Source organism: Buteo buteo, chromosome 8 (assembly GCF_964188355.1).
Source record: "Buteo buteo chromosome 8, bButBut1.hap1.1, whole genome shotgun sequence".
Lineage (NCBI taxonomy): Eukaryota > Metazoa > Chordata > Aves > Accipitriformes > Accipitridae > Buteo > Buteo buteo.
The window spans coordinates 10908397-10918873 of NC_134178.1; the positions used below are offsets into that span (position 1 = coordinate 10908397).

Sequence of the window (10477 nt, forward strand, 5' to 3'; positions counted from 1 at the left end):
TCATTAGATTTTTTTTTGTCTGCTTTGCAACTGATCATAGCTAACTGTGGATTTACAAATTAGATGGTCACAACCACCTAACTCCCTTAAAAATGTTCCATTTTTGTCCACATCAACAGTTGAAGTCATATTTATCTCTACTTTTATTAATCTGTTTTCTAATGCAACCATTTCCCTGGACCAGACCTGGTTAGAGACACCACTGCTTATTAAAAGCAGTGGCAATAAAACTGACATGTATTTCTAAAAACTGCTGTGCAAATCAGTATAATTTCTTAATTGGTTAACCAAATAGCTGCCACGCTAATGAGTCATTGCTACTCTCTGTAAACATCTCTTTCTGCCTGGTTACACTTCTTTAGCAACTCCATAGCCAGATGGAAGAGAACTTACAGGGCCCCTCTTTCTGCTCTCTGCGGTCATTACAGCTCCTAACGCTGCCCTTCACAGACTGCTTGTCTTCCAGCGGTTTGGATCCCTTTATAAGTCTTCAGAATATTTTCTTAAAATTTATTTCTGATGACTCTGCCTCTAACTCTCCATGCAATACATACATTTATAAAACAGGTATTTTATAATAGTAATGAATAGGTTAATCATGTGATTATCTGCCTAAGGAAGAATTGTAGAACATCTTGGAGGGAAAGCACAAGAGAAATCCCAAATTTTATATAAGCAAGTTCCAAACTTAATTATGGGTCAGTTTGATATAAATAAACTCCCAGCTCTTTCTGTGATAATGCTCTGAACTCGCAGGTTGTGAAATTGAGTTAACTCCTGTGCAGTGATATCACTTGTTGTGTGCGTACCAAACACTTATCACCATTCAATAGACATCTTCCAAGATATGAGTATCTGATGCTCCTAAATGATAAGAATAAATATCAAACACTGAACCAAGACAATCTAATAGAACTCTTACAGCTGGGGCGGCATCTGAAATGATAAAATACAGCCTCCTCACTGGCAATTGTTTCAGTTAGTGGAAACAGTTTTGTCAAATATATGGTGTTTTGCCAAAAAGAAAATGCACTGATACAGCTTTTTATAGTTTCGTGCTGGATAATTTGCCACTGTTTGTGGCAACACAGTACATATCTGAATTGTCTTTTTCCTCTCTGACAATTCAGCCTCATTTGCTGGTTTTTAGATTTTAATTTAGCTCGTTCAAGAGGGAAGCATCAGCCGCAAAGTTCAGGTTGTGATTTGGGTCACAACTTCCCCGGAGTCTGCTGATTGTCTGTATCGGTGCTTTTGGTTTAGGATCCTCTTTAGACTTCCTCTTTCCTTCTCACAGTCAGAAGTGGGCAAAGAGAGAGGTGGTATCTCCTATTTTGCTTCTGGTCTGGTCAAGCCAGGGTTGCATTCCATTTCCTTGCTTGCTTGTGAGGGCTACCTCCATGATGAAAATCAGCAGAGCTATGGAAAAACATGTACTAATGCTACCTAAACAGAAGCTGGTCTTCAGATTTAAGAGCAGCCCTTTCCTTATAATGGATTTTTTTCTTTACTTCTCCATGCTGAAGGGTTGCATCTTAAATATCTTAATATAAAGGGTATTCCTCATGTGGAGTGAGTAATTTCATCACTAGGTCTAATACAGGGTTGAAATTATTTTACCACCTACATTTAATCATGGACTCATATGCCCCAATTACTTCACAGGTGCACAAAAATATCAAGGTGAATAAAATTCCCTACATGTGGTTCAACATCCTTTTCCAACACTTCTACATGGTGAATTTTCATTTGTTGTTAGCAATGACTGATTTTTAAACAAGCTACAGTAGGAGATGGAACATTTTATTGCCAATTATAAGATGAGTGAATGACTCCTGAAAACAGGTTGGCCAAGTTACAAGGCACTAGCTGGTAACCACTTTATCAAATAACAAAATCAATCCACACACAAAAAAAAAAAAAAAGAAAAAAAGAAAAAAAAAAGAAAAAAAAACCAAACCACAAAAACAGGAAGAGCAATAACTTGCAATTGCTCTTAGAAATTGCAAGTCTTAAAAGTAAAATCTTCAGACTCTGCTCCTCTCCTGAGATTAATTTTCATAAAGGTCAAATCAATACCATAAAGGTTAAATCAATACCATCAAGGGCAAAAAATGAAAGCTGGACAAAGAATGCCATCACCATTTCTGTTCCTTAGAGTTGCTATGGATCATCTACTTATTGTTTCAACCAGTGTAGGAAAAGTAAGATTGTGACTTCCATAGGAAAGTCTAGCACTCCGTTCTGTTCCCCCGACACAATCGGGTACCGTACCCCAATGGCCCTGAGACATTACTGCAAGGAACTTTATTAATAACAACTAATAATGCACAAAGATGACCTGTCAAGCTATATATATAGGAACTTAATATCATATGTCAGAATAGAGGATCACAACTGTTCCTTTTTTGTTTTAAACTCAATGGGATAGCTTAGGTTCTGATTCCATGAGTATGGCACCATGCAGGTCCTTTGTCTGACTAGAACATGTTAGAAATTGGTCATTTACTCATAAGGATTTCCTGAGGAGTCCAGAGAAATAAACTTTTCTGTGGTCAAACCTCTCAATTTTCCCAGAATCACAGAATGTTTGAAGTTGGACGAGACCTCTAGAGGTCGTCTTGTCCAACCTCCTGCTCAAGCAGGACCATCTAGAGCTGGTTGCCCAGGGCCATCTCCAGACAGCTTTTGAACATCTCCAAGGATGGAGACTCTACAACCTCTCTGGGCAACCTGTGCCACTGCTCAGTCACCCTCACAGTGAAAAAACGTTTCCTGGTGTCCTGATGGAGCCTACTGTGTTTCAATTTGTGCCCATTGCCTCTGGTCCTGTCACTGGGCACCGCCAAAAAGAGTCTGGATCTGTCCTCTTTCCTTCAGCTAATTACATACATTTATGAGATCCCACTGAACCTTCTCATCTCCAGGCTGAGCAGTCCTAGCTCTCTGTCTTTGCTCATAGGAAAGATGCTCCAGTCCCTTCACCATCTTAGTGGCCCTTTGACGGACTCTCTCCAGTCTGTCCATGTCTCTCTTGTACTGGGGAGCCCAGAACTGGACCCAGCACTCCAGGTGTGGCCTCACCAGTGCTGAGTAGAGGGGAAGGATCACCTCCCTCGATCTGCTGGCTCTTGGCAAACGGTGATTTTGCATCAACATTTCTGTTCCAAGTGTTAAAATTAATTTGGATGGGTCTTGGTGTCTTCTGCTCCTGGGGAAATGTGCAAAAGTGAGATATCAGCAATGAACAGGGGCAGGGGACATCAGAGACCTGCCTTTGTGGAACCTCTGGAAGAAATCAGGAGGCACATTGCTGCCAGCAGCTCCATTGCAGCCATCTGGGCACCGTTGACTGCAGAAACTAATGGTCTGCCTCACTCCCTGTGTATCATTGTACTAGAGTTGTCAAACAATCCTCAAATAGTGTTCATTTACAGAACTCCTATTTTGCTTCCAAAATGGTTTGGGTTTGTTTCTTTTTTAATTTTGCCATTCCTTTTTTAATTTATCAGGAAAGCCAAGGGAAACAGCATTATTGCCTAAACGTCTCCTTCCTATGGTATCTTTTTAAAAATTGCTTGGACAGGAGGGAAAATGTTTATATATATATATATACTTAATACATAAGAAGATTATTAAAAGCACCAACAACTTCAGCACAGGGAATTTTCAGGGAAATTAATGACTAGCCGAGGTTAATGGCCCTCAGCTTCACATTGGCCCATCAACTCTCCCAGTCAGTCATTAATTCCCAGGAAATGCCATGTGCCTTGATTGTTATTGCTTTAATACATTAAATTCAAGTTAAAGGCTTGACTTAATGTTTAGCCACTATAAAGTAAAACACAAGGAAGTGTTCCCACTGGACATATTCACTGTCAAATATATTTTTATTTACCTTATTTTCTACAGGTATTTAAATAGAGGAATTGAATACTCATTTACCAATTTGCTTTGTTTTCACCACTCATAATAGTACACAAAAAATCCTCCCTACATCTTTGCCATTTATTTAATATTTCACTAAAGATATCTTATCTGAGTTCAAATATGACTGAATGTGCAAAATATAGACATGACTATATTTAATGATAAGATGAAGAAATTAAAAATTGATCAGAACTAGTTTTGTTGTATTTAATTAGTATCATACTAGTTTTATTATTGCAGAAAAAAAGACACCATGATTATTTACAAGCTCCAGCAGAAAGTGAAAAATCAATGACTGTTTTGGCCCCAAACCAATTGAAAAGTGGAAATCTGATGATGCTAGTTGTTCTTGTGAAATTTCTGCCATTGTGACCTCTCTCAGAGAGAAAAATGCTGTGGACAGGATTTTTTTTTTTGCCATGTTCTGATAAATTTGAGTTGGATTTAAAAAAAACCACAAAACCAACAAAAACCAACAACCAAACCCCTCAAAACCCCACCTGGATTTAAAGTGAATTCTGGTCTAAGAGCATGGTTTCCAGCAATGCTAAAAATGTCCTAGTTTTTTTTCTTGAGTCATTTTATATGTTACTTAATTATTCTTCAGATGTGCTTGGCCACATTTTTAAACACAGCCAGTTTATTTTCCTTCAACACATGAAGAGAACAGATGAAGAAACACCTTACTTTCTTTAATATTACACTCAAACTGTTGGTGTTTCTATTTCTCTGTTTCATTCAATGGCCAAATAATGTACTCTTTCCACTGTGGAAAATAATTGCACATGGCCTGAAAAAACATGTTTGAGACTTATTTTAACATTTCATAGACAAACCTGGTTTCTGGTGCCGCTTCATTAAAGCCAACAGAGTTATGATGGGGATAAATCTGACTTACTGTAATGTGACTGTATACTAAAGTGAGGTTTGATTTGATGTGTACATAAAAGCACATCAGAATCACTACTAGATTTCTGCATTAAGTTTTCAGGGGTCTGGCAAATGTCACGCAGCCACTGTCATGCATTGTTCAAGACAGTATATACTCAAAACTCCTTGGAATGTGAGATGATGCTAAGTCAGGCCAAAATATATGACAAAAGCTGCTTATAAAGGGATTCAGACAACTTAGTCTATATTCTGACTGATACTCTCCTGATGAGTGACTTTGTATAAGTCATCTGAACTACCTCTGCATCAGTTTTGCTAGACTGTAAAATGAGAAAAATGCTCATAAGGTAAAGAGAGAGAAGAAAAAAAAAAAAAGGTTATTGTCACTTTGAATTTGATACTCCACACTGGCAGTCCTGCCAATACAACGCTCGTAGTGTAATTCTGCGCTACAAGCAATTCCCCGTTCTCTAGAATCAGGGGCTGGGACAAGTTGCACACTGGGGTCATGCAGGTGTTGGAAGCAGAGTGCAGAGACACCCACGCTGTTCATCCATAGTTGGCTTTGAGTTGGAGCCAAGGAGGCTAGCTAGAACCCAAATGGTTCGTGCAGAGCCACTGGCCATCTCTTCACCCAGCTATAGACGATCTGGATTACTCACCTCATATACCAGGTAGCTGGCTGCAACGGTAGTGTCGTAAAATCTCCCAAACAGCCCAGTCCGGCGCTGTTTAAAACATACACAAAATATAGTCAGCCTACGTTCATCCCACCCACGCAGGAGGGGAGCTAGGGAAAAAAGCCACAGAGAAAGAAGAAGAGGAAAAGCAGCAGGCGTCCTCAATGAAGGTTTGGGGCCACACTGAGTTGCCCCCACACAGGTCTGCCTGCAGGCTGGGTGCGCTGGGCCACCACCTGGATCTCTCGTGGACGGCATCTTCCTAGCTGGGAAGAGTCCTTGGGCTGCGTGTGAGCCAAGCGCTAGCTTCAGATACGACGCGTAAGTGTGAGGTACCTTATAAAATTCTGCGATTTCGCATCTGCTTTCCTGACTGCATAGTCTCACCATACAGGACAAAACTGTTCTAAATGCTCCATTCTTGAAATCAGTGTTTCTTGCCTTTTCCTGATGAAACCTTTGAGATGTATTGGGTGATCCATCTGGATGTTTACATTACCGGTGTCAGCTGTGCCTCTTTACAAAGCTACCAACTCTGCTTCGGATGTGCCACCTTCCCCTTTCCCAGTTGCTGCTCTTCCCCCACCTTCAGTACCGTCCTTATCACCGTGCCTTTCCTCGCCTAGGGGACGTGATCACGGACATGCATCACACCACGGCACGGAGCAGGGGACAGGCGGTGGCATTGGCCCCCGCGGTGAGCCACAGGCCGTCCTGCAGGACCCAGGTAAGCACCCCACAGGAGACGCGCGTTCCTGCGTGTGTGTCGCAGCCTCTCTCCGCTCAGCAGATGCACCAGGTCCTGGGTCAGGGCCAGCAGCCGGCCCTCGCGCGGGGCTCTGAAGCAGGACAGGGCCCCCGTGTCGCAGATGTGCAACCAGATGTGGAAGCAAAGGAGGTTTGGGAATAGAGGGTACAGGAGAGGCACAGAGGAGAAAGTTTGTAGTGAGCGTGGGGAAGAAGTTGACAACAGGGGGACGGGGCTCTGGTTTGAAGGAATGCGGTGAATGCAAGTGGTCATCACAGCTCTCAGCACCTGAAATTTTTGGAATTGGTTTGCAGTGGGGAAAAAAGCGGGGCTGTGCTGGGAACGAAACCGTCATTTCCATCCTATTTCAGACTCTGCCTTTTGTGGTGATGGAAGCAACCTTCCAGACACTAGCTGAACAGGAGCCTGGCACGGGGAATTATGGCCAACTCTTCAAACTGCCTGAAGCGAGGGCTCTCTGTGTGGTTGTAAGCTGATCCCATTGGTCTCAGTAGGGTGTTCAGGCTGAAGGCTAACGGTGATAATTGAAATGTTGACATTAGCTATTTAATTGCACAGCAAACAAATATCATACATCTCTATAGGTTTTTTACATTTATAAAAAGAAAGTGTTTCATCTACTGTGGTAGGTAGATGCAGTGTCAATCAGTTGTGAGAGCTGCTACAGATCTTCACCTCAAAACTGTGTCTGAATCAAGGTATTGCTTAGTTTGTATAAAAAAAATCCTTGATTTTCCTATAGATACCACAAATGTAAACATTTCACAGCTGCTGAAATCGCTTGCTATGCCCCCAGCCAGCTGCAAAAGTATTCACAATTGATATTTTTCAACAATTGGTTATTATTTATTAAAATATTATATAAAAAATTTAATAATTTATCCTATAATAATTTACTTTATAGTAATTTCTACAATATATTGAACTTTTCCTCAGTACAAATAATGGTGTCAAACCAGAAATTGTAAAACAGGGTGCACTCTGAGGTAGCTTGCATCGAATCTAATAAAAGCTAATAACAATAATAAACAAACACAGCTACTCTCTGAAGGCACTGGGTTGCGTAGGGAGCAATGAAAAAAAGCCATACGTGAGAGAGCTTGTCTCATAATTCTCTAGTTTCTCTTAACATCAGCCATGGCCAATGTGTTGCAGGGGTTTTCAAACAATACCACTGTGTCTAATTAAAGCATAGTCCTGCCTGATCCGAAGTGGAGAGATTATTTCTCAGGAGCCACAGGGCACCGTAACCATCTGATCTTCCTGCTCTGGGAGAGCAAACCCTGGGCTGGAGGGGTGAAAGGATGGGCTAGCGCACCAGCAGCACGTCCCTGCCATCTCCTGGGTTTTGTTTCAGCTCAGGAAGGTCCAGGCACTTTGGGAGCTGCTTTTTGCAAGCACAGTGAGATGCTGCATCTTACCAGCTGTTTTGAAGCCAGGCTGTTGTGACGCCTCCAAGAGTCTCATCTTCAGCCTCTCACCTGGGACGGCAACCCTGTATCCCACTGACCCCCGCAGCTGTGATGGGAGCTGACAGGCTGCAGGTGGGACTGGCTCCTCTTCTTCCTTTTAGCTCAGGAAGGAGATCACCACCACGTGAGTCATGCTTGCAATCATTTTTATTAATACAAATTAAAAACAACTGCTACAACCCACTCACCCTCCTCATTCAGTAACATACCATCAGACACCTTTCACACCCTCCCTCTCGTTTCACCCATTCTAAGTTTTTCCAAAAGATTAAAAACTGATAACACTGCTGGCCCAGTCATATTTTCCTCTTGTCAGCTAGTACTGTTTACTTAGTAGACATACAGGATTATATGTGCTCTTCTTTTTTTGTTTCAAATGAAACTTTGCTAAATACAGCCTGAAATTGCAAATAACTTGCTGTGAAGCTATAGTAAGCAGTTCAAAAGAGCATTCTGGCAGTGAAATTATTTTTAGCCAATTACGTTCTCTATCTCTGCCTCTCTTATCATTGCCACCGCTCTTTAAGCAAGCTGCTTGTTAACATTTTAGAAGTAGCTCACAGAGGCCTTGATGTGGTTTTATGTGCTCTTTGCCTTCTAAGGACTCTACCTGCAAGTTTTGTTTGCATACATCTCTCATTAGGCTGGGTCATGCAACACCAGGGTACCGTATAGCTCACCCAATAGCCTAATGCCCATTGTTACATAGTTTTGAATTATGGTTTTTAGCCTGCATCCTGCAGTCCATTACCACGTCCTCACCTTTTTTAATATTAACAATCAACCAACATCTAGGCAAGGACTTTCTGAGGATGCTAGCACAGCATGGTTGAAATCTACTTTGACAGGTTATCTCAAACAGAGGGTTTGTATTCTAGGATCCATTAAATGAAAAAAAAATTATAATGTGCAGTCTTTCTAGATATCTAATACTGTCTTAGTGTATTTGGCCTCCTGAGTTGCTTCTCGGCAACTTCTCAGCTCTGCCTGAAACTTCCTCATGCTGTGCTGCACTTTTTGGCAAAATCCAAGTCTGACAGGGAAGCTTAGCCCACAGTGCCTTTGCACGGGGAGTCCACTCCCCTGTGCAATTCTAGTGCCATCCACAATCTCTTTTCATATGTTCATATTTATACAAAGGAAGCCTTCATGCTCCCAACTCCATTCGATCTTCCATGTTGTCCCTCCACACAGCTTAGCTGCTTTTTATTCAAATCCTCCCCAGATCCAATTCCATTGTGCATTGTAGATGCAGTCCCTTGACATAATGGACTCTCTCACAGCTGTAGAAATTATTGTTCAATTGTCTGTTCTGTTTAAAATGTCAGGATTAACTGTTACCCAGCTGGTCATCCGAGCAGGAAGAACTACCTAATGGGCTCACTTACTGCTGCCTGGTGCACGGGAGACGTGAGAGATTTCTGCAGGGCAGCCGGGCAGCACCATGGCTTGGTAGCTTGAGAAGGAAAAACTCTGGTCACTTCCTTTCCTGATTAAATGCCACCTCTACCCTACAAATATATAAATGAGAAAATATGAATTTGAGGTTAATTATAATTTTCCATTAATAAGTCAAACCCATGTTTTGTACAGAAAAAAAAAAAAAAAAAAGTTAGTGCTTTAGTGCTGGAAATAATTTGTTAACCAAAAAACATGGCTGAGACTTTCCAGCTTCAGGATGTGTGCCTTTTCAAAACAAATATTCAAGTTTCACAATGCTTGCAACACAGCCTGATCAATGCTAGCATGCAGCTTCACATATGGATCACGGGTGCTGAAACTGCTCTCGCTGGAATTTTTGATCCAGTTCTACTCAAAGTCCATAAAATGCATAGAAAACCAGAATTTTGAAACCAAAGATTTTTGAAACTTGGGAAGCACAGATTTCTTGTTTGGATCCATACTCAGATTCGAAAGGACAGACTAGTTTGAAATGGATTGACAAATGCTGTTAAAGATATTATGGGCTTTCAGTATAAATACATTCTACAAATCTTCTAGTTTCATCCACTGCCAGTCTTACTATAGCATTTCCTCTCCTAGAAAAGAGATCATGGTTTTGAGACATTTGTCTCAGTTTGCTTGCCAATTTAAACTCTTTTCCTAGTTTAAGATAATTACGTATCATTTAAAAAAAAATTTACAGAAAAAAGTCCCATAAAGTTGTTTGCAATCAATTTAAATAATTAGCCATAGCTATTACAACGTTAGACTAATAGTATCTGCAGATGATATAAATTTATCATTTGTTGATCATGGTTCAAAACATAGGCAAAATCCCAAGAAATTATAATCCAACATTGAGAGTATAGAATTATACTATTACAGCTGAACTGGAGGGGAGTGCTGGGATTTGACTGCCTGAGTTCATTCCTGGGAAAATATCAGCCAGAAATCATAGTTGGGAGACCCAGAAGTTGTTGCTTGCTGTCACTTATTTTAGGTAACACAAGGACGTAGCATAGAGATTAGCCTCATATAAATGCAGGAGAGTATTAAGGTGCAGAAGCCTCCTGTACTTCTCAGAGAAAACATTATTTATGATCCACTGGGAAGAGCTAAACTCTGTTATGCTGAACAAATCATCTAGTGGGGAATGATGGGCTGGGATACCTTTGGCGTTTACTTAGAGCCAGTCTTTGTATTTTGTAGGGCCGGGACAGCTTTTACTGATACATTGTCTCTATCCAGGAATATAAATATTAGACTAAAAAAATAAACTAAAGGCTGAAATG

At 40.9% G+C, this 10477-nt stretch overlaps 1 long non-coding RNA gene across 1 annotated transcript; it reads right to left on the reverse strand.

The window, feature by feature from the left end:
* Nucleotides 1-403: 403 nt before the first annotated feature.
* Nucleotides 404-9753, reverse strand: LOC142033587 (uncharacterized). The gene is made up of 4 exons (XR_012651255.1): nt 9131-9753; nt 7692-7843; nt 5484-5549; nt 404-3211 (listed from the first exon to the last, which is right to left on the reverse strand). It is a non-coding gene; the product is annotated as an uncharacterized LOC142033587 (long non-coding RNA).
* Between the last annotated feature and the right edge of the window lie 724 nt (nt 9754-10477).